At 40.4% G+C, this 23,139-nt stretch overlaps 1 protein-coding gene across 1 annotated transcript in view; it reads left to right on the forward strand.

Moving 5' to 3' along the window:
- LOC117515333 (copine-8-like) overlaps nucleotides 1-23,139 on the forward strand; it is a 414,918-nt gene that overhangs the window by 159,476 nt on the left and 232,303 nt on the right. The window lies entirely within an intron of this gene.

The raw sequence follows: 23,139 nt of genomic DNA on the forward strand, positions 1-23,139 counted from the left end.
GGGAGATGTAAGGCTTCTCCCTTTTAAATAAAAGAAGAGTTTTCTTGCCACTTTTCAACCAGCTTTCCATTTGAATTCATCCCATTCACAGGATAGTTTGAGACAAAATAGGGCCAGATGCTCAAAATGAATGGTACATTTCTGAGCTTTTTTTTTTTTTTTTTTGGAAATTATCTTTTTATTTGGAAATACATGTTATAATACATCCAAATACAACCACACTCTTTAACTATTATGTTATACAGAGCTGAGTTTCTTGCAGTTGCAGTGGAATTTCTTGTTCCAAGGGTTTGTAGCGAGCCATATGGCTGGTCCATTTCCATTTATTTTAACACAGTAAAAGAGGGTGAGGGAAAGAAAGGGGCATGACATGTACAGTTGAACTTTTTACATCCAGAGGGGTTATAAAACAACAGTCAAGAACACATAAAAATACTTTTTAAAGAGTATCTGCAGCATTCTAGTTTCATTCATTTGTGTTAATCATTGAGATACTGTTGAAGACTTAAAAAACAAAAATCCTGTGTAGGAGATGAGAGGTTGCTGTTCCCTTAATTCATTGTCTTGACAAAATCTGGTCTTTGACATCTAATAAACTGCACCCATCTTTTCCAGTGTTTCATAAATATGTCCATCTTTAGATTTTAAAAAAAGGTAACCTTTTCCAAAGTGTATACGAGGTCTATTAGATAATAAACCGACCCTTTTTTTTTTTTAACTACTCAACAAAAATATAAACGCAACACTTTTGGTTTTGCTCCCATTTGTATGAGATGAACTCAAAGATCTAAAAACTTTTTCCACATACACAATATCATCATTTCCCTCAAATATTGTTCACAACCAGTCTAAATCTGTGATAGTGAGCACTTCTCCTTTGCTGAGATAATCCATCCCCACCTCACAGGTGTGCCATATCAAGATGCTGATTAGACACCATGATTAGTGCACAGGGTGGCCTTAGACTGTCCCACATAAAAGGCCACTCTGAAGGTGCAGTTTTGTTTTATTGGGGGGGATACCAGTCAGTATCTGGTGTGACCACCATTTGCCTCATGCAGTGCAACACATCTCCTTCGCATAGAGTTGATCAGGCTGTCAATTGTGTCCTGTGGAATGTTGGTCCACTCCTCTTCAATGGCTGTGCGAAGTTGCTGGATATTGGCAGGAACTGGTACACGCTGTCGTATACGCCGGTCCAGAGCATCCCAAACATGCTCAATGGGTGACATGTCCGGTGAGTATGCCGGCCATGCAAGAACTGGAACATTTTCAGCTTCCAAGAATTGTGTACAGATCCTTGCAACATGGGGCCGTGCATTATCCTGCTGCAACATGAGGTGATGTTCTTGGATGTATGGCATAACAATGGGCCTCAGGATCTCGTCACGGTATCTCTGTGCATTCAAAATGCCATCAATAAAATGCACCTGTCTTCTTCGTCCATAACAGACGCCTGCCCATACCATAACCCCACCACCACCATGGGCCACTCGATCCACAACATTGACATCAGCAAACCGCTCACCCACACGACGCCACACACGCTGTCTGCCATCTGCCCTGAACAGTGTGAACCGGGATTCATCCGTGAAGAGAACACCTCTCCAACGTGCCAAACGCCAGCGAATGTGAGCATTTGCCCACTCAAGTCGGTTATGACGATGAACTGGAGTCAGGTCGAGACCCCGATGAGGACGACGAGCATGCAGATGAGCTCCCTGAGACGGTTTATGACAGTTTAGGCAGAAATCCTTTGGTTATGCAAACCGATTGTGTCAGCAGCTGTCCGAGTAGCTGGTCTCAGACGATCTTTGGAGGTGAACATGCTGGATGTGGAGGTCCTGGCGGGTGTGGTTACACGTGGTCTGCGGTGTGTGAGCTGGTTGGATGTACTGCCAAATTCTCTGAAACGCCTTTGGAGACAGCTTATGGTAGAGAAATGAACATTCAATACACAAGCAACAGCTCTGGTGGACATTCCTGCTGTCAGCATGCCAATTGCACACTCCCTCAAATCTTGCGACATCTGTGGCATTGTGCTGTGTGATAAAACTGCACCTTTCAGAGTGGCCTTTTATTGTGGGCAGTCTAAGGCACACCTGTGCACTAATCATGGTGTCTAATCAGCATCTTGATATGGCACACCTGTGAGGTGGGATGGATTATCTCAGCAAAGGAGAAGTGCTCACTATCACAGATTTAGACTGGTTTGTGAACAATATTTGAGGGAAATGGTGATATTGTGTATGTGGAAAAAGTTTTAGATCTTTGAGTTCATCTCATACAAAATGGGAGCAAAACCAAAAGTGTTGCGTTATATTTTTGTTGAGTGTATATGGATTTGAATGACGTGCGATTACACCAATCATGCTTGAACCCTTGTACGCATGCGTGAGTTTTTTCACGCCTGTCGGTGATGTCATTTGCCTGTGGGCAGGCCTTGAGTGAGATGTGGTCCCGCCCTCTCGGCTGAATTCCTTTGTTTCACACGCTGCTCGAGACGGCGTGCGTTGCTTTATCAAAATTTTTTCTGGACCTGTGAGGAATATCCGAGTGGACACTATTCAAGAAATTAAGCTGGTTTTCGGTGAAAAGTTTAACAGCTGATGAGAGATTATGGGGTGTTTCTGTCGCTGTAAGGACTTCCCATGGAGCGGGACGTCCTGCAGCGCTTCCAGGCGCCGTCGTCTGCCTGTTTCAACCTGAAAACATCCTAATTTAAGGCTTAATTCACCCAGGACGTCGTGAGAGAACAGAGAAGATTCAGAAGAGGCCGGCATGAGGACTTTATGCGGACATTCCACTGTTTAAGGACATTTTTTAATGAAAGACGTGCGCACAAATTCACCGAGTCGTTTCCGTGACTACTCGGCAAATCTGTGTGCGCCGCGACAGGAAAACACCTCCGTGTTGAAAACCATTTGTAAAATTCAGGCGGCTTTTGATGGCTTTCAACAAGTGAGTAACTGAGAAATTGTTTAACAACTTGGGCATGTTCCAACTTGTCCGTTAAGGTTTCCAACACGGAGGTGTTTTTCCTGTCGCGACCCCCGCGGTCGGGTCTGGCCCGACATGCGACTCTGCCCGCACGTTCTTTCATTACAAAATGTCCGTTAACAATGGAATGTCCGAATAAACTCCTCATGCCAACTTCTTCTGAAAGTTCTCTGTTCTCTGACGACTTACTGGGTCAACAGAGCCTGAAATGTGGAAGTTTTCAACTTGAAACGGTGAGACGCTGCCGCCTCGAAGCGCAGATCGCCATCAGGCGCCGTGGGCCATCCTTACGGCGACACTACCAGACCAAAATCTCTCATCAGCCGTTAAAATTTTTACCGAAAACCAGCTGAATTTATCGAATGGTGTCCACTCAGTTGTGCCTTACAGTTTTGAAAAAATTTTGATCAAACAAAGCAGCAGTCTCTGAGCCGTTCCTAACAATGAAAAAACGACGAGAGGGTGGGCCACTCCTCACTCAAAGACTGCCCACAGGCGAATGACGTAACCGACAGGCGTGAAAAAACTCTTGCATGCCCACAAGGGTTCAAGCATGTCTGATGTAATCACACGTGATTCAAATCCATATGGTTTTTGAAAAAAATAATAAGGTCGGATACTTTTCTAATAGACCTCGTATTTTCATTGTCATTGGTGGGATGAGTCCTAAGTACATGGTTTTGAAGTCAAATGATATACATGTATTAAGAACTTCCTGTATTGCATTATGTATGTCTTTCCAATAATTTTGTATTTTTGGACAATCCCAAAAGACATGATAATGATTTGCAGTCTGACACCCACAGCCTCGCCAGCAGTGAGCATTACCATTGTTTTGGTGCACCTTCATGAGTGGAGTGATAAAGTGTCAGGTTGCATTTTTCCAGCAAAATTCTTTCCGTGCATGAGATTTTGTAGTTTTCCATTGAAATATACAGATGTCTTCCCATTCTTTATCTGTTATTGTCATGTTTCCTTCTCTTTCCCATTTAACTTGTATATGTTTTGTTGAATTAGTTTCTGAATTCTGCAGACTCATACAGTCTGGAGATAATCCCTCTCTCAATGTTCAATTTGTATGCATCAATAAATAAATGGACAAAGGGTTTACTGGCCTCTCTACCATCCCTGTTTTTTATTTTCTGATTATAATAATGTCGTTATGGAAGGATTCTGTATAAATCTTGTCTTTGTAATGAAAAATTATCCTTAGACTTTGAAAACTCATAATAGTATCCTTTTGTTTTAATGCTGCACATTGATGTGATGGCTTTTTCAGTCCAAGCTTTGAATCTATCATCAAATTATTTGGTATAAATCTGAATCATAGGCACACCAACTTAGAATTCTAACCTCCACATCCAGTTTATATTTTCTAATTAGTGATCTCCAAATCGTGAGAGAGGATTTCACCCATGGATTCTCGAGTCTATCAATGTACTGTGTAGATTTTTATCGGTAGTACGGCCTGTATATGTCAGTCAGGTATCGGACTGCACTCAATACCTTTCAATTTTGCCTTGTAGGAGGGTTTACACCAGCAGAGCAAAGCTCTCATCTGTGCTGAGATATAGTATTTTTCCAAGCATGGTAGGCCCCATTCCCCTTCTGTTTAGGTAGCTGGAATGTTTTATATTGGCTTCTGGGCTTCTTCCCTTGCCATATAAATCTTGATATTATTTTATCCCATTTGCCAATTTGTTTTTTTGTAATTACGATTGGTAGCATTTGAAGTAGGTAAAGGAACCTCGGTAATATATTCATTTTTATTGTTTCAATTCTTGCCCTCAGACTCAGGATGGGTATAAGATTCCACCTCCTAAGGTCCTCCTTGATCTTACAGAGCAGAGGTTCATAATTTTTCTCATAAGTTTTACAAATCTTTAGGTAAATGTGCTCCCAGCTATTTAACAATTCTGTTTCCATCTTAGAGGATATTTTTCTTTTAATTTGTCACATGGACTGAAATTGTATGCTAGAGTTTCAGTTTTAGTGACATTTAGTTTATACCTTGACATAAAAACGTCAAACCCTCCGGCAGGGACGTTTCAGGGTTTTTAAGGTACAGGAGGACGTCATCTGCAATTTTGTTGATATGAATTCCCTTAATTTTGTCATTCTGTCTAATGTGTTGGGATAGTGGTTCTAGGAATAGGGCAAAAAGGAGTGGAGACCAGGCACATCCCTGCCTCACTACTCTCTCTAGGGTGAGTGACTTGGATAGGTAGTTTATTTTGATTCTTGCCATCGAGATGTGATAAATAGCTTTGATGTTATTATCATTATTTCATTAAAACCAAATTTGATTAGGACTTTAAAGAGATATTGCCAGCTGACAAAATGAAAAGCTTTATCTGCATCTAAACTTAGAATTAAGGCCTTTATCTTATGTTGTTTAATGTGGTCCATAATGTGTAGGGTGCGTCTTATGTTGTATTGTGTGAGCCGTGCATGTGTAAAACCTGTCTGCTCATCATGAATTAGGGTGGGCAGCATTTTTTCCATTCTTCTGGCCATTATCGATGTATATATGCGGTAATCAACATTAAGTATCGAAATCGGTCTGTATGACCTGCACTCTGTTTTGTCTTTCCCCTTTTTATGTATAAGGGTAATAATGGTCTCTTTCCAAGAAGGTGGGGTCTCTGCTTTTTTCAGTGCTCAGTTACATGCAGTTAGCAATAAAGGCATAAGTTCTACCTTAAATGCCTTGTACCATTTGGTTGTAAACCCATCACTACCTGGTGATTTATTGCTTTTTAGTCCGTTTATTGCATCTTGTAGTTTTTTGGGGGTTAGTTCTGTACTTAGAGCTTTGTTTTGTTCCTCTGTCATAACTGGTAAATCTAGAGATTCCTGAAATGAGTCAGTTAGATCCCCTTGAGCCTCTGTTGTCCTAGAGTAGAGCCGCTTGTAGAATGCTTCAAATGCAGCTTCGATCTGCTCTTGTTTGCTTTCAATGCTGTTTTTCATATTTATCATATTATTTGGCGTATTGGTTTTTCAGTTTCCAAGCCAGTAATTTTGTGAATTTAGGACCATTTTCATAATATCTTTGTCTAGTAAAGAGAATTTTCTTCTCAATTTCCTGCGTATACATTAAATTAATTTCATTTCTAACTTTTTTATTTTTTGCAGTGTATCTGAATCTTGATTTAGTGCATGGTGGCTTTCGAGTTGTTTTAGTTGTTTTTGTAGATCAATCAGTTTTCCTTGGTATAATTTCTTTTTGAGCGAGGACATAGCCATGATCCTGCCCCGTAGGACAGCCTTTGCTGCATCCCATACCATAAGTGGTGAGGTTTCTCCATTAGTATTTTCCTTTATGTACATTTGAATTTCATTTGCTATTTGCTTCTTGAGCAGTGGGTCACTGAGGACGCTGGAGTTAAACCGCCATGTTGTATTCCTCCTGCAACTTTCCAGATTGAGAGTGAGATATATCGGGGCATAATCACTTAGGTCCATTATCCCAGTTTCTGAGTCCACGATCATTGACTTGTCTCAGGCAAAATAATGAAGTAGTCAGTTCTAGTGTATAGTGAATGGGCAGTGGAATAATGTGCATATTGTCTAGCAGCAGGGAACATTTCTCACCATATGTCAATTAATCCTACAGTGAGGAAAATAAGTATTTGAACACCCTGTGATTTTGCAAGTTCTCCCACTTAGAAATCATGGGGGGTGGGGGTGGGGAGCTGAAATTTTCATCTTAGCTGCATGTCCACTGTGAGAGACATAATCTAAAAAAAAAAAAAATCCGGAAATCACAATGTATGATGTTTTAATAATTTATTTGTATGTTACTGCTGCAAATAAGTATTTGAACACCTGTGAAAATTAATGTTAATATTTGGTACAGTAGCCTTTATTTGCAATTACAGAGGTCAAATGTTTCCTGTAGTTTTTCACCAGGTTTTCACACACTGCAGCAGGGATTTTGGTTCACTCCTCCATACAGATCTTCTCTAGATCTTTCAGGTTTGGAGTTTCAGCTCCCTCCAAAGATTTTCTATTGAGTTCAGGTCTGGAGACTGGCCAGGCCACTCCAGGACCTTGAAATGCTTCTTATGGAGCCCCTCCTTAGTTGCCCTGGCTGTGTGTTTGGGGTCATTGTCATGTTGGAAGACCCAGCCATGACCCATCTTCAATGCTCTTACTGAGGGAAGGAGGTTGTTTGCCAAAATGTTGCAATACATGACCCCATCCATCCTCCCTTCAATATGGTGCAGTCGTCCTGTCCCCTTTGCAGAAGAGCACCCCAGAGTATGATGTTTCCACCCCCATGCTTCACGGTTGGGATGGTTTTCTTGGGGTTGTTCTCATCCTCTAAACATGGTAAGTGGAGTTGATTCCAAAAAGCTCTATTCTGGTCTCATCTGACCACATGACCTTCTCCCATGCCTCTTCTGGATCATCCAGATGGTCACTGGTGAACTTCATATGGGCCTGGACATGTGCTGGCTTGAGCAGGGGGACCTTGCTGCCCTGCAGGATTTTAAACCATGACAGCATCATGTGTTACTAATGTAATCTTTGTGACTGTGGTCCCAGCTCTCTTCAGGTCATTGACCAGGTCCTCCTGTGTAGTTATGAGCTTTCTCAGAATCATCCTTACCCCACAAAGTGAGATCTTGCATGGAATCCCAGACCGAGGGAGATTGACAGTCATCTTGTGTTTCTTTCACTTTCTAATAAATAATCATAACAGTTGTTGTCTTCTACCAAGCTGCTTGCCTGTTGTCCTGTAGTCCATCCCAGCCTTGTGCAGGTCTGCATTTTTGTCCCTGGTGTCCTTAGACAGCTCTTTGGTCTTGGGTATGGTGGACAGGTTGGAGTGTGATTGATTGAGTGTGTGAACAGGTGTCTTTATACAGGTAACAAGTTCAAACAGGTGCAATTAATACAGGTAAAGAGTGCAGAATAAGAGGGCTTCTTAAAGAAAAATTAACAGGTCTGTGAGAGACAGAATTCTTGCCGGTTGGTAGGTGTTCAAATACTTATTTGCAGCAGTAACATTACAATAAATTATTAAAAAATCATACATTGTGATTTCTGGATTTTTTTTTTTAGATTATGTCTCTCACAGTGGACGTGCACCTAAGATGAAAATTTCAGACCCCTCCATGATTTCTAAGTGGGAGAACTTGCTAAATCACAGGGTGTTCAAATACGTATTTTCCTCACTGTACTTCATTCATCAATTCTTTAAATTTCTTACTTATTGCTTTAGAGGCATATGAGGATAGGAGCATACTAAGACCCCATCTGACTGACTCACTATTCTATCAAAGATTTTTTTGTAGAACAAAAAATTACTTCCAGGAGGGTCGTATATATTCAGTAGAGTGGCATCTGTCTCTTCCAGTATACCTCTAACCAAGATAAATCTGCCTTCTTTATCTTTCTGGACATGGGTCTGTTGAAAAGTCAGTTTGTTGGAAAGTAAAATAGCAACACCTCTCTTGTGCTTAGCTTTATATGATGAAAAGAAAAGGTGTGAGAAGCCCGTTTTTCTTAATTTCTCATGTTCTCCATCATTTAAGTGCGTTTCTTGTAAATACACAATTTGTGCCTTCTCTTTTTTCATTTTTGACAGTATCTTACTGCGTTTCACTGCATTCAATATTCCATTCACATTGAAGGAAACAAATTTGAGTTTTTGATTTGCCATTTCCTTTTTTAGGCAAGCTCAGAATATCATAGCTATATGGTACAGTTCTTCCCTCTGGTGAAATATTGAAGAGCAAACAAGTCAACACAAACAAAGCAGCTATTAATGTTAAACAAGCTGAACAAGTACAAAACAAAAAAGCGAATTTGTTAAGTGATCTCTTAAATAGCCAGAGTAACTCTGGCTTTGGAGGGGAGGCCTCATTAAGCACCTGCAGGTAGAGGGCCCTCCCTGGCAGTTTAGGCCATAAAATGTCCATTGCATTTAAATGGTTGTTGTCAACCTCCGACTAGTTTTAATATCTATTTATTTTGAGGAGAATTTTTTGGGAGGGGGGGGCAGGCCAGAAACCTGTCTCCCTACCCTTATTGAGGAAAGTATATTCTTTCTCTGGATTAATTATACACTATAATTATCACTTAACTGAGGTGTTGCTGGGCTGGTCGCATAGATTTACATTTACGCTACCTGTCCATACCTGCCCGCTGTGCATAAAGTAATGACGTCATAGCATGCACAACTCAATAACTGTCCGCAGACGATAACATGAAAAGGCGAGAAGTGTGTGTTGGTCTCAGTAGGGATATTCTGGATGATTTTATCATGGATAGTCCAACAATGAACAGCAGCCAAAGCAGCCAGCTTGATGACGACGCACTGCCGGATCAATACGCTCAGTTGTGACCTCCACGACGTGAGACGAAATGAGGATGGTGTGTGACATTCGTGGAAGATTTTTTGACAGGCAAAAACATGCTCCACGAATATCAAGAATATCACGCACCAACACGCACTATTAAGAAACCTATTCAGATGCGTTAAGTCACATTAAGAATGTCAGGAATGTGTCACGAATGACAGAAAAATGACATTTGTAAGGCGTCTTGCTTATGTGTAAACGCACCTTAAGGTCCTTAATCACCTAGTTGCTCCCGGTGTGTAGTGAGTACCTTGTATGGCAGCACCCTGACATCGGGGTGAATGTGAGGCATTATTTGTAAAGCTATGGGGCATCTGATCCAGATGGAAAAGCGCTATATAAATGCAGTCCATTTACCAAAGTCAACATAAGTCCAGATTTCTTGTTTCGTTTTGGCTTCAGTGCCCTTCGTTAGTGCCATGTGACCAGGACTTAAAAAAAAAAATTTCAGAAAATCACATTGTATGATTTTTAAATAATTAATTGGCATTTAATTACATAAAACAAGTATTTGATACAATAGAAAACAGAAATTAGTATTTGGTACAGAAGCTTTTGGTTGCAATTACAGAGGTCAGTAATTTCCTGTCATTCTTGACTACAGGAAATTACTGAGGGAAGGAGGTTTTTTGCCAGAATTTCACAATACATGACCCCATCCATCTTCCCTTCAATACGGTGCAGTCGTCTTGTCCCTTTTGCAGAAAAGCACCCCCAAAAATTATTTTTCCACCCCCCATGCTTCACGGTTGGGATGGTGTTCTTGGGGTTGTTCTCATCCTCCAAACACGATGAGTGGAGTTGATATCAAAAGCTCTATTTTGGTCTCACCTGACCACATGACCTTCTCCCATGCCTCCTCTGGATCATCCAGATGGTCACTGGTGAGCTTCAAACAGGCCTGGACATGTGCTGGCTTGAACAGGAGGACCTTGCTGCCCTGCAGGATTTTAAACTGTGATGGCGTAGTGTGTTACTAATGCAATGGCCCCTTCACACATAGTGCAACGCTGAAGGCTCTGGGTGGAAGGGCTGTCTTGGATGAGACATTTCTTCAAAACTGCATGGAGGTCTGGGACAGTGCCTAAGGAGTGGCAAAATGGGGTTGTGGTCCCCATATTTAAAAAAAGGGGACAAGAGAGTGTGTACTAATTACAGGAGTATCGCACTGTTCAGCCTTTCCTGGAAAAGAGGGTCCGGCTGATAGTCGAACCTCAGATTGAAGAGGAACAATGCTGGTTCCGTCCTGGCCATAGGACAGTTGAACCGCTCTTCAACTCTCACAAGGCTCTGGAGGATGCCTGGGAGTATGCCCATCCAGTCTACATGTGTTTTGTAGACTTGGAGAAGGCGTATGATAGGGTACCCTGGGAGATACTGTGAGAGGTGCTGCAGTAGTATGGAGTGAAGGGGTCCCCACTCAGGCCCATCCAATCTCTGTACTCACAAAGCAAGAGCTGTGTTAAGGTGCTCGGCAGTAAGTCAGACTCGTTTCTGGTGGGGGTTGGCCTCTGCCAGGACTGCGCATTGTCACCAATCCTATTTGTGATATTCATGGACAGGATATTGGGGCGTAGTTAGGGTTGAGGATTGTCTTCAGTTTGGTGGATTCAGGGTGTCATTTCTGCTTTTTGCAGATGATGTGGTCCTGTTGGTTTCATTCATTGACCTGTGACCTCCAGTACTTTTTCGGTCGGTTCGCAGCAGAGTGTGAAGTGGCCGGGATGAAGATCAGCACCTTTAATCTGAGACCATGGTTTTTAGCAGGAAACTGATGGATTGCCTACTGCGGGCGCAGAATGAGGTCTTGCCCCAAGTGAAGCAGTTCATGTCCCTCGGGTCTTGTTCATGAGTGAGGGGACAATGGAGCATGAGATTGGCTGGAGAATTGGCGCAGCAGGGATAGTATTGTATTTGCTTTACCATACTGTTGTGACAATAGGCAGCTGGAACTAAAGGCAAAGCTCTCGATCCTTTGGCCAGTCTTTGTTATACTCTTCACTGTGGCCATGAGGGTTGAGCTCAAATCAAATCAAATCAATTTTATTATCTAGCGCCAAATCACAACAAACAGTTGCCCCAAGGCGCTTTATATTGTAAGGCAAAGCCATACAATCATTACGGAAAAAACCCCAAACGGTCAAAACGACCCCCTGTGAGCAAGCACTTGGCGACAGTGGGAAGGAAAAAAACTCCCCTTTTAACCGGACAGAACCTCCAGCAGAACCAGGCTCAGGGAGGGGCCGTCTTCTGCTGGGGACTGGTGGGGCATGAGGGAGAGAACCAGGAAAAGACATGTGTGGAGGGAGCAGAGATCAATCACTAATGATTAAATGCACAGTGGTGCATACAGAGCCCCAAAAAGAGAAAGAATCACTAGTGCATCATGGAAACCCCCCAGCAGTCTAAGTCTATAGCAGCATAACTAAGGGATGGTTCAGGGTCACCTGATCCAGCCCTAACTATAAGCTTTAGCAAAAAGGAAGTAAGCCTGCAGTCTCAGAGCGAAGCGCTCTATTGGGGTGATATGGTACTAAGAGGTCCCTAAGATAAGATGGGACCTGATTATTCAAAACCTTATAAGTAAGAAGAAGAATTTTAAATTCTATTCTAGAATTAACAGGAAGCCAATGAAGAGAGGCCAATATGGGTGAGATATGCTCTCTCCTTCTAGTCCCTGTCAGTACTCTAGCTGCAGCATTTTGAATTAACTGAAGGCTTTTCAGGGAACTTTTAGGACAACCTGATAATAATGAATTACAATAGTCCAGCCTAGAGGAAATAAATGCATGAATTAGTTTTTCAGCATCACTCTGAGACAAGACCTTTCTAATTTTAGAGATATTGCGCAAATGTAAAAAAGCAGTCCTACATATTTGTTTAATATGCGCTTTGAATGACATATCCTGATCAAAAATGACTCCAAGATTTCTCACAGTATTACTAGAGGTCAGGGTAATGCCATCCAGAGTAAGGATCTGGTTAGACACCATGTTTCTAAGATTTGTCGGGCCAAGTACAATAACTTCAGTTTTATCTGAGTTTAAAAGCAGGAAATTAGAGGTCATCCATGTCTTTATGTCTGTAAGACAATCCTGCAGTTTAGCTAATTGGTGTGTGTCCTCTGGCTTCATGGATAGATAAAGCTGGGTATCATCTGCGTAACAATGAAAATTTAAACAATGCTGTCTAATAATACTGCCTAAGGGAAGCATGTATAAAGTGAATAAAATTGGTCCTAGCACAGAACCTTGTGGAACTCCATAATTAACCTTAGTCTGTGAAGAAGATTCCCCATTTACATGAACAAATTGTAATCTATTAGATAAATATGATTCAAACCACCGCAGCGCAGTGCCTTTAATACCTATGGCATGCTCTAATCTCTGTAATAAAATTTTATGGTCAACAGTATCAAAAGCAGCAATGAAGTCATTACTAGTTAAAGTTAAAGGAATGCTCGGCTCAATAGAGCTCTGACTCTTTGTCAGCCTGGCTACAGTGCTGAAAAGAAACCTGGGGTTGTTCTTATTTTCTTCAATTAATGATGAGTAGTAAGATGTCCTAGCTTTACGAGTTTGTGAGTTATACCACGGAGTCAGGCACTTCTGATTTAAGGCTCTCTTTTTCAGAGGAGCTACAGCATCCAAAGTTGTCCTCAATGAGGATATAAAACTATTGACGAGATAATCTATCTCATTCACAGAGTTTAGGTAGCTACTCTGCCCTGTGTTGGTATATGGCATTGGAGAACATAAAGAAGGAATCATATCCTTAAACCTAGTTACAGCGCTTTCTGAAAGACTTCTACTGTAATGAAACTTATTCCCCACTGCTGGGTAGTCCATCAGAGTAAATGTAAATGTTATTAAGAAATGATCAGACAGAAGGGGGTTTTCAGGGAATATTGTTAAGTCTTCAATTTCCATACCATAAGTCAGAACAAGATCTAAGGTATGATTAAAGTGGTGGGTGGACTCATTTACATTTTGAGCAAAGCCAATCGAGTCTAACAATAGATTAAATGCAGTGTTGAGGCCGTCATTCTCAGCATCTGTGTGGATGTTAAAATCGCCCACTATATTTATCTTATCTGATCTAAGCACTAAGTCAGACAAAAGGTCCGAAAATTCACAGAGAAACTCACAGTAACGACCAGGTGGACGATAGATAACAACAAATAAAACTGGTTTTTGGGACTTCCAATTTGGATGGACAAGACTAAGAGTCAAGCTTTCAAATGAATTAAAGCTCTGTCTGGGTTTTTGATTAATTAATAAGCTGGAATGGAAGATTGCTGCTAATCCTCCGCCTCGGCCCGTGCTACGAGCGTTCTGGCAGTTAGTGTGACTTGGGGGTGTTGACTCATTTAAACTAACATATTCATCCTGCTGTAACCAGGTTTCTGTAAGGCAGAATAAATCAATATGTTGATCAATTATTATATCATTTACTAACAGGGACTTAGAAGAGAGAGATCTAATGTTTAATAGACCACATTTAACTGTTTTAGTCTGTGGTGCAGTTGAAGGTGCTATATTATTTTTTCTTTTTGAATTTTTATGCTTAAATAGATTTTTGCTGGTTATTGGTGGTCTGGGAGTAGGCACCGTCTCTACGGGGATGGGGTAATGAGGGGATGGCAGGGGGAGAGAAGCTGCTGAGAGGTGTGTAAGACTACAACTCTGCTTCCTGGTCCCAACCCTGGATAGTCACGGTTTGGAGGATTTAAGAAAATTGGCCAGATTTCTAGAAATGAGAGCTGCTCCATCCAAAGTGGGATGGATGCCGTCTCTCCTAACAAGACCAGGTTTTCCCCAGAAGCTTTGCCAATTATCTATGAAGCCCACCTCATTTTTTGGACACCACTCAGACAGCCAGCAATTCAAGGAGAACATGCGGCTAAACGTGTCACTCCCGGTCCGATTGGGGAGGGGCCCAGAGAAAACTACAGAGTCCGACATTGTTTTTGCAAAGTTACACACGATTCAATATTAATCATTATTAATAATTAATCATTGTAACTAATTTGGTAATTAGAGTCATTACCAAAAGAACTAGATCGGGGGCACAAGTGGCCAAAATGGATTTCCTCAGGAAGGTGGCTGGTGTCTCCCTTAGAGACTGGATGAGAAGCTCAGTCATTTGTGAGCAGCTCCTAGTGCAGCCGCTGCTCCTTCACATAGAAATGAATCTGGTAAGGATGCTCCCTGGGCGCCTCACTAGGGAAATATTCCAGGCACATTCAGCTGGGAGGAGACCCCCTGGAAGACCCAGAACTAGGTGGAGAGATTATATCCCCACACAGGCCTAGGAACACCTCAGAGGTGGTTAATGTGGCCCAGGAAGGAAACGTTTGGGGTCCCCTGCTGGAGCTGATGCCCCCACAACCCAACCCAGCATAAGCAGTTAAAGATGTATGTATAACTTCAAAGATTTGAGGTGAAAAATGTTTGAGTTGGACTAACCTCTTGACTATTACTGCTATGTGCACACCACATACATGTTTGGTTTCCACACCTCCAGGTCAGGACTCAGCACACTGACTATCAGTCCAAATCCTGAGCAAAGCCCACATTGTTGATGTTCTGGGAGGGCTGCATCCAGAAACATCCGACTCTGTCTGCTGTGCTGATTGGTCAGCTGTGCCCTGGCAGCAGTGGCTGGATGGTGTTCCTGCAGAACTGTTTCACACCATTCTTTCCTTGGAAGGAGGTGACACCTCAGCAAGATAATAAATGAATCACAGTTATGAGAAGTTCGAAATTACTCCTCTTGTAATATGACATTCTTAGTGAGAATGGAGTTGCTCCTCACTCCCCTGACTGAACCACTGCACAGAGGAGGTGTTTCCCCTGCAGTGACAGAGTGATGAACGGGCTGTGTGCCGAGTTTTACTGAGATCTTTAACCAGAAATGACTGCAAGCACACTGTTAATGAGCCATTTGCATATGAAAATGTTCATCAGTTTTCCCCGGTATACCCGCCAAAAGAGGCACAGAGGAACACCTGCTGAATCAGTTGATGTTCTCTAACTGCCTCGGCGCGATCTTTGATTCTGCAGCTTTAAAACGATTATGGTGTCATTAAATTATGACAGAGTTACACATAACCTGCCAGCTGTGACACCACGATCATTACACTGGACAAGCTCATCCGTTTAGTGTGAATATAGATGATTTTTAACTCACCATCTCACCATTTCTTCACAGTAAAGACTCTGCTGTTCTGTCACTATTGTCAGATATCACAGTCTTGCATTACTCGCATTGTTTGGTTCTCACTTCCATTTTGCCATTTTACCCTCACATTGCAGGAGAAAGAGTATTTTCTGCTACTTTATGTGGAGCCAGATCAGTAAGAGCTCATTTAGAGACTGGAAATAAAATTTACAATTTACATGTACAAAACCGAGATTGAAACACTTGCATTGAAAAAAGTTGATTTGGTACTGAAATACATTTTGGAACTGAAACAAAAAGATGTAGTGAAAAATAAAACTGACTAAAAATATTTTGAAATATATAGGTTTGGTGGTTTTTATAATTGCAATCTTCCAACACGATTTCATTTAGATATATAATTTTGGAATAATGATGAATTTTTCAATCACAGTCTTTAAATTTTTCTAAAAATTTGTGACTGTTTTTTAAAGCACGTCTCACAAAATTCATAACTCAGATTTTTGCTGTTAGAGGAATTTCCATATTTATAAGCTTCTGTGACCCGTTGCTAAACATACGCCAATCAAAGTATACAACTACGGAGACTGTCAAAAAACAACATACCGTATTTTCCGGAGTATAAGTCACGTAAAAGTTTACTAGTTTGAGAGGTCTTGCAACTTATAGTCTGGTTTGACTTATATACGGAAAAATCAACATTCACAACCATGGATTTTCTTTACACTTGAAATGAGAAACACTCCATTAAACTGTCTTTTCCTTAAAAAAAAAAAAGAGACAGGTGGAAACTTCCTAACAGGGCTTGGTTACTTTCAGCATGCGGTTAAATCTGAGTCCAGTCACACTTAAAGCGTTCTTTAAATGAGCGATCATGATGGCGTTACTATGTTGAGCTTTTAACCATGTCGGCCTCCAGGTAAAATACAATTAGCAGTCATGCTCACTTCAAGCAAATAAATATGAATAGATTTCTTTATCAAATATATTGCATTGAGCAGGTGTTGGTGTGGAGGATGCTGTCCTCTACCTGCTACACCGAGTCCACTCGCTTCCTGGACTTGTTGAGTGCCTTCAACACCATCCAGCCCCTTGTGCTTCAGGACAAACTGAACAGGATGCGAGTGGACCCCTGCCTCATCACTTGGATCTCCAGCTACTTCACTGACAGGCTGCAGTATGTCAGGCTGAGGCACACCACATCTGACACTGTGATCAGCAGCACTGGAGCACCCCAGGGCATGGTGCTGGCCCCTCTTCTCTTCACCCTGTACACCTACAACTCTGAGTTTGCAGATTGTTTGCATTGTTGGATGCAACAGGGATGACAGAGAGGAGGAGTACAGGAGCCTAGTGAAGGACTTTGCTGCCTGGTGCCTCACAAATGATATACAGTTCAACACCTTGAAGACAAAGCAGCTGGTCATTGACATGCAGTTTGAAGCAGAAACGAGGTGATAATCTGTGAACCATGGCTGATGACGCATGCGCAGTGAAGGCAGGGCGGACTGATTTATGGGGGGGCTGTTCAGTCGGTGGCACTGGCCCGAACCAATTTGGCTTCGTAGGCAAGATTTTTAATGGCGCCCCTCCACCCAAACGGACACATTCAAACACAATATATAGACACTTCTGCGTGGAGGCGCTGGCGTCCCGGTGGATTTGTGGGGGTTAATGATGTGCGCGTAAAGAGTAAAACTATAAACACAGACAACTTGAACTGTAACACAAATAAGCTTACACTTATCTTATAGCATTTGCAGTGGTGGGCACAGTTCCACTAATCCGCTAATTATCGAAGCTGATGTTTTCATTATCAGATTAGCTTTTCTTTGAAAACCATCAGCACGCCAATTATCTTTTGCTAAATTTTGGTCCGATGATTTTTAGACTGCTAACATATTATTGCAGGCTTAGTGAATAAAGTTTTAACAGTTAATAAATATTTTTGAAGTCTGATATCAAAGATTTTAGAGCCTACCTGTTAAATGTTTTGTAGTAGATGTACAGTTCTGTCCTCCACAAACAGAGGAGAGCTGGTTTCAGGAGAAACTGTTCTATCTTCTGGAATCAGAGGAGAACTGGTCACAGAAGACAAACAAAATGAGAGCAGAAAAAAAAAATAATTTCTCTTGTCACCCTATTAACTCGGAGGCAGTATCACCCAAGTCATCCAGAGGCATACAGTTTTAACTTATGGTTAAATTTTTCAGACACGTTATTTAAATTAACGCCACGTCTGAAGTTTTATAAAGTGAAAATATCAGCTATATGTTTTAGTTTTAAAGTATTGCACTAATTTTAAAGGTTTTAGTGTGGACATGGTGTATCTGCAGTGCATTACGGTACCGTAAAAGTTCACGACAGGAGAAATGCATTTGAGATGTTCTGATCAGGCTCCACACAACAGCATTAAACCCTTTGTATACTGTGTCTAAAACTCTCGTGAATATATTCTCTGGGTTTATAGACATTGTTATTGTGTTTGTTTTATGTAAAAATGCCAGAAGAAGCTGAGGCTGCTCCTCCATTTTTTTAAATGTATTTATTTACAAATATTTCAAAGAAAAGACATTTCATTTACATTTCAGGAAGTAAGCATTTGAGGAAGCTTTCTTGATATTTGTAAAAAGGATCTCCCAAGAAGCTAATCATAGCTTATAAAAGGGGTCCTGAGCACAAGATATATTACAATACAACAGTAAAAGAAAAGCCCACCCCACCACCCCAACCCCTATGGATGCATTAAAGGAGACCTGCATTGAAATAAATGTGTTCAGATTTCAGAAAAGAAATAGCTGATATGTATTTATAAGACCCTTGTGAATGCAGTAAAGTAAATCTGTAAGCCCAAATTTGTAATTCAGCGGAGAAATATTCGTTTAAAAATGACAACTTTGCAGCTAACATTTAGCCCTCTGTGAAAACAGTTTGTACATCCGGATCATTTCCATGACGTTGGTGACAAGACGGAGCATTCCCACCTTCAGTCCGATCCCGCATTGAAATTGATTTTATCTGTTAGTAATGTTACTGTTATACACAGCCTGGTTTCAACATCCAAAAGTAAGTTGCAATGAATGTGAGATACAGCTCTGCATGCTCAGATCCGGGGATCAGATCAGCGGCGGCATCGACAGCGGGCGACATTCTTCCCACACTCCTCGCTCTCACTGCCCCCGATACGCTTACTGAGTGCATGCGCTCGTTAAATGCCGACGCGGCACTCACACCCCCGTGTCTGCTGTGCAGCCAGCACCACCTCTCTGTCTACTGAATGGAGTTGCAGCCAACTTGGTACAAGTCCAGAAACTACGCTCGCCGTTTTAATGCAGAGCGCGCGGTGACACCTGTTGCTCGCAAGGACAGACTTCTTGCTGCAAAATCCGCAGCACCACACGTCTCGGTAATCGGAGCCGCAGAGCTCCATGGCCGCTGAGAGAGGTTTATATATTTTTAATGACTTGAATTCTTTGCGGGTCTCGCCTCCGTAGCCCACGACAGTACACCGGAGGTGAAAGACAGTAGATTTTGAATGCGACACCACTCAATCAAACGAGCGTATGAAAAAGTCCACAAAAATAATTTTCAAGCACAAATAAAAGAAATGTGTACTCACCAAACGTACCGGAAGACAATATGAAGTTTTAAAAAAGTAGATCCTTCCGTATAAGACAAGAAAAAGGTGCAGATGCAAACTGACGTAAATCCACAAATTACAGTTGGCGCGCGCAATGCATGCTGGGAGAGGGTCTTGTCCCTGACGTCTCGGCAGCGTCCATGATGAGAGGGACAGTTTGCGGAGGGCTAAATGTTAGCTGTAAATTTGTAATTTTCAAATGAAGATTTCTCCATTGAATGACAGATCTGGGCTTGCAGATTAACTTTACTACATTCAGAAGGATCTTATGTGTAAATATGTCATTTTTTGGTCCAAAGATCTGACTGCATTTATTTCAATGCAGGTCTACTTTAAGCACTCCCACACACACATTCATACAATCCCACAAATCTCATACTGATTTTTGCAATCATATTCACAAAGGTACATCATCAAACACATAAGATTATTTGCGGCAGTAATTTTTCTTACATTTACAGTCATGTCAAAGGCATCAAAAGACAAGGTACAAAGACATTTAATTATAATACATTTGAATTTCATTGTTGTGTACATTATATACACATTGTTTTGTATTATTTGCTATTAGGGTCTAGCCTGAGTATAATGTAGTAACAAGTCATTTTTCAAAAGTTTCTTAAATATATTTAACGATACTGAGTTTTGTATTGTATCATCAGTTGCATGCCAGATCTGTGGGCCTTTGCATATGCTTTTTTCTGATTTTTTCTTCTTGTGTTGTGTTCATGAGTTGGATAAGTGATTGGGATTAGTTGGCACAGTCTTTCATTTTGCTTATATGCTACATTATACATGATGCATGCATTCTGAATATGTTGCTCTCGGTGAGCTTCAGAAGCTTAAGCCTATAAAAGAGACGATTATATTCAGACCAGGTTATAGCACGAATCACTTTCTTTTGCAAAACAATCAATTGATTGAGATAGCTAGGATACGTGTTACACCATATAATATTGCAGTAATTCATATGTGGTTCAAATAAAGTTTGATAAAGTGTTATAAGAGCTTTGAGAGGGAGATAATGTTGAATTTTATAAAATAATCCAACATATTTCGATAACTTACTTGTCAATTCATCAATTTGTCTTTTAAAATATAAAACTTCATCTATATATATATATATATATATATATATATATATATATATATATATATATATATATATACATATATATATATATATATATATATATATATATATATATACACCTAAAAATTTTATGTACTCTTTCAATGCCAGTTCCATTAATCTATCTGTACATTTTCAATATTTGTCTGAGATCTGTTAGAACGGAACATAATGTCGTTTGTTTTATTAATGTTTAAAGATAGTTTATTGCATTTGAGCCAAATGTCCACTTTACTTAATTCTTCATTAACTGTGTTTTGGAGAAACTGAAGATTTTTATGTGATAAAAAAAGATTTGTGTCAAATAATTTTGTGTGATATATATATGATCAATTTATAAAGTTGTTTATGTAAATAATAAAAAGTAGAGGATCTAATATGCATCCCTGTGGAACACCACATTTTGTTGTTTTGTATTGAGATTTACTGCTGTGTATCTGTACGTAATGCTCCTTTTCAGACAGATAGCTTCTGAACCAATTGAGCGCAATACCTCTGACACCATAATGCTCAGGTTTCCCCAATAAGATGTTAAAATCTATAGTGTCGAATGCTTTTGATAAATCAAGAAATATCCCCACTCCACATTCGGCTTTATCTATAGCATCATTTATCTGCTCTATAAGATCAAGAATGGCCATACATGTTGTTCTCTTTTTCCTGAAGCCATACTGAGATGTGGTGAGTATGTGCAATTTGTCCAAGTATTCACTTAGTCTATTGTAAACAATTTTCTCGAATACTTTGGAGAGAGTAGGCAATACAGATATTGGACGGTAATTATGCATATTGTTTTTGTCCCCAGTTTTATATACTGGGATGACTTTTGCTATTTTGATTTTTTTAGGTACAACACCATGTATTAAGGACAAATTTATACAATAGGCAAGTGGTTCAATAATTTCATGAGCCACATATTTTATCATTTTGCTACAAATACCATCCATCCCTTCAGTGCACGAATGTTTCAATCCCATTATGATTTTAAGCACTTCAGCTTCATCAGTTGGTCTCAGGAAAAATGATTTATAATAGTTACCTTTTAGATACAAGTGATATGTAGCACCCCCTGGTGGCCTTATGATCTTTGATCGTGATTCTCCTATAGAATTGTAATAATTGTTGAAGCTGTTGGCAAGATCTTCATTTGCCTGTTTGCATTTGGTGTCAGGAAGGACAGTTGTTTTTTTTTACCCCGGCTGAGAACTTTATTTAGTACTTTCCAGCATTGCTTTTGGTCACCATGGGCAGCCTTCAAATCTTGTGAAATTTGATTTCTCTGACTTATTCTTATCAAGTTAGTCAGTTTATTTTTGTATTTACGATACCTGTCTTTGTTTTCATCAGTTGGCTTTTTAATAGAGAGGTTAAAAAGCTTATTTTTTTGTTTTAATGGATTTCAGGATGCCCTTGGTGATCCATGTTTCCTGTTTGCCAGAGAGTATTTTGTTTACTTTTTCAGGTATACTTTTGCTTATACTGTCAGATATTTCTTGTAGACATGTATAATAGGCATCATCTGGAGTATTACAATGATAAACAGAATTCCATACTTTTGCTTTAAGATGGTCTTTGAGTGAGCCTACATTTTTTTCAGATAATACTTTAGCTTTTGTATTTTGGAGTGGTTCGTTTAAGTGTCTTGTAATATCAACAAAAAGTACAATAGGAAAATGATCAGAGATAGATAGACAGTATAACACCCTAGTCAAAGCGATTGTTCTGTATATTTGTAATGACATTATCAATGATTGATTTACTGGATTTGGTTTCCCTTGTATACAAATTAATTGTAGGAAAGAATGATGACGCATAGATACAATTTAAGAAATCTGTTTTTGCCACATTTTCTATGGCAAGATTGATGTTATAGTCTCCTAGAAGAAAGCAGTTTTTGTTACAATTATTTTGTGTATTGAGGAGTTCTGCCAAGTTATTTAAGAATAGATTTAAATCTGAATCTGGAGGCTGATATATTACTCCAACAATAATGTTTTTACCATTTTTTTATGTCTAGTTCAATAAACAGGGAATCCGAAGATCCATCATCTATAGTTAGTTACAGGGTTATGTACATTAGCATATACACAGACACCCCCACCCCGTCTACCTGTTCTGTTTCTATTGTATAATACATAGCCATCAAGTTAAGTGTGTCCAGATATGTTCTTTCATTTAGCCATGTTTCACTGCATCCTATAATATTGAATTTATGATTAAGACTGGCTAACAAAGTAAGTAAGTCATCATGATGTTTAACTAAGCTTCTTGTGTTAAGGTGTAATATTGAGAAAGAATATTTATTAACTTGGAACTCCGCTCCTCTTTCCATGACAAAAACTCCTGTAACAGTGGAATGTGCCGTTCATTTCTAAACTGGACACTGTCTTGATCCAGTATGTCGTCTGACTAGCACAGGAATTGTGAAAAGCCATGGACATCAGCACTTTTTTGGCACATTGAGACAGACGTGCGGAGGAGTTCCGCAAACAACGCCGTGATGAAGCCTCACAGGACATGTTGGGGCATGTCCAGTTCATGCCCCATTGCACATGCTCACTTTCTCAGATAATCACACGACTGAAAAGCAACTGACAGCCGTCTGAAATTCACCTGAAAGCTGTCCTGTGAGACCAACACGGAGGTGGTTTTGTGCCGCGTAATGAACGGCTCCGTGGCGCGTCCCTCCGCTTTTCTTTCCATGAAAAAAACTCCTGTAACAGTGGAATGTGCCGAAAAAGTGCTGATGTCCACGTCTCCTGCCTTTTTGTGAAAGTCAGACGAGGTCCCGGATCAACAAAGCCTTCACG

Source organism: Thalassophryne amazonica, chromosome 8, assembly GCF_902500255.1.
Source record: "Thalassophryne amazonica chromosome 8, fThaAma1.1, whole genome shotgun sequence".
NCBI lineage: Eukaryota > Metazoa > Chordata > Actinopteri > Batrachoidiformes > Batrachoididae > Thalassophryne > Thalassophryne amazonica.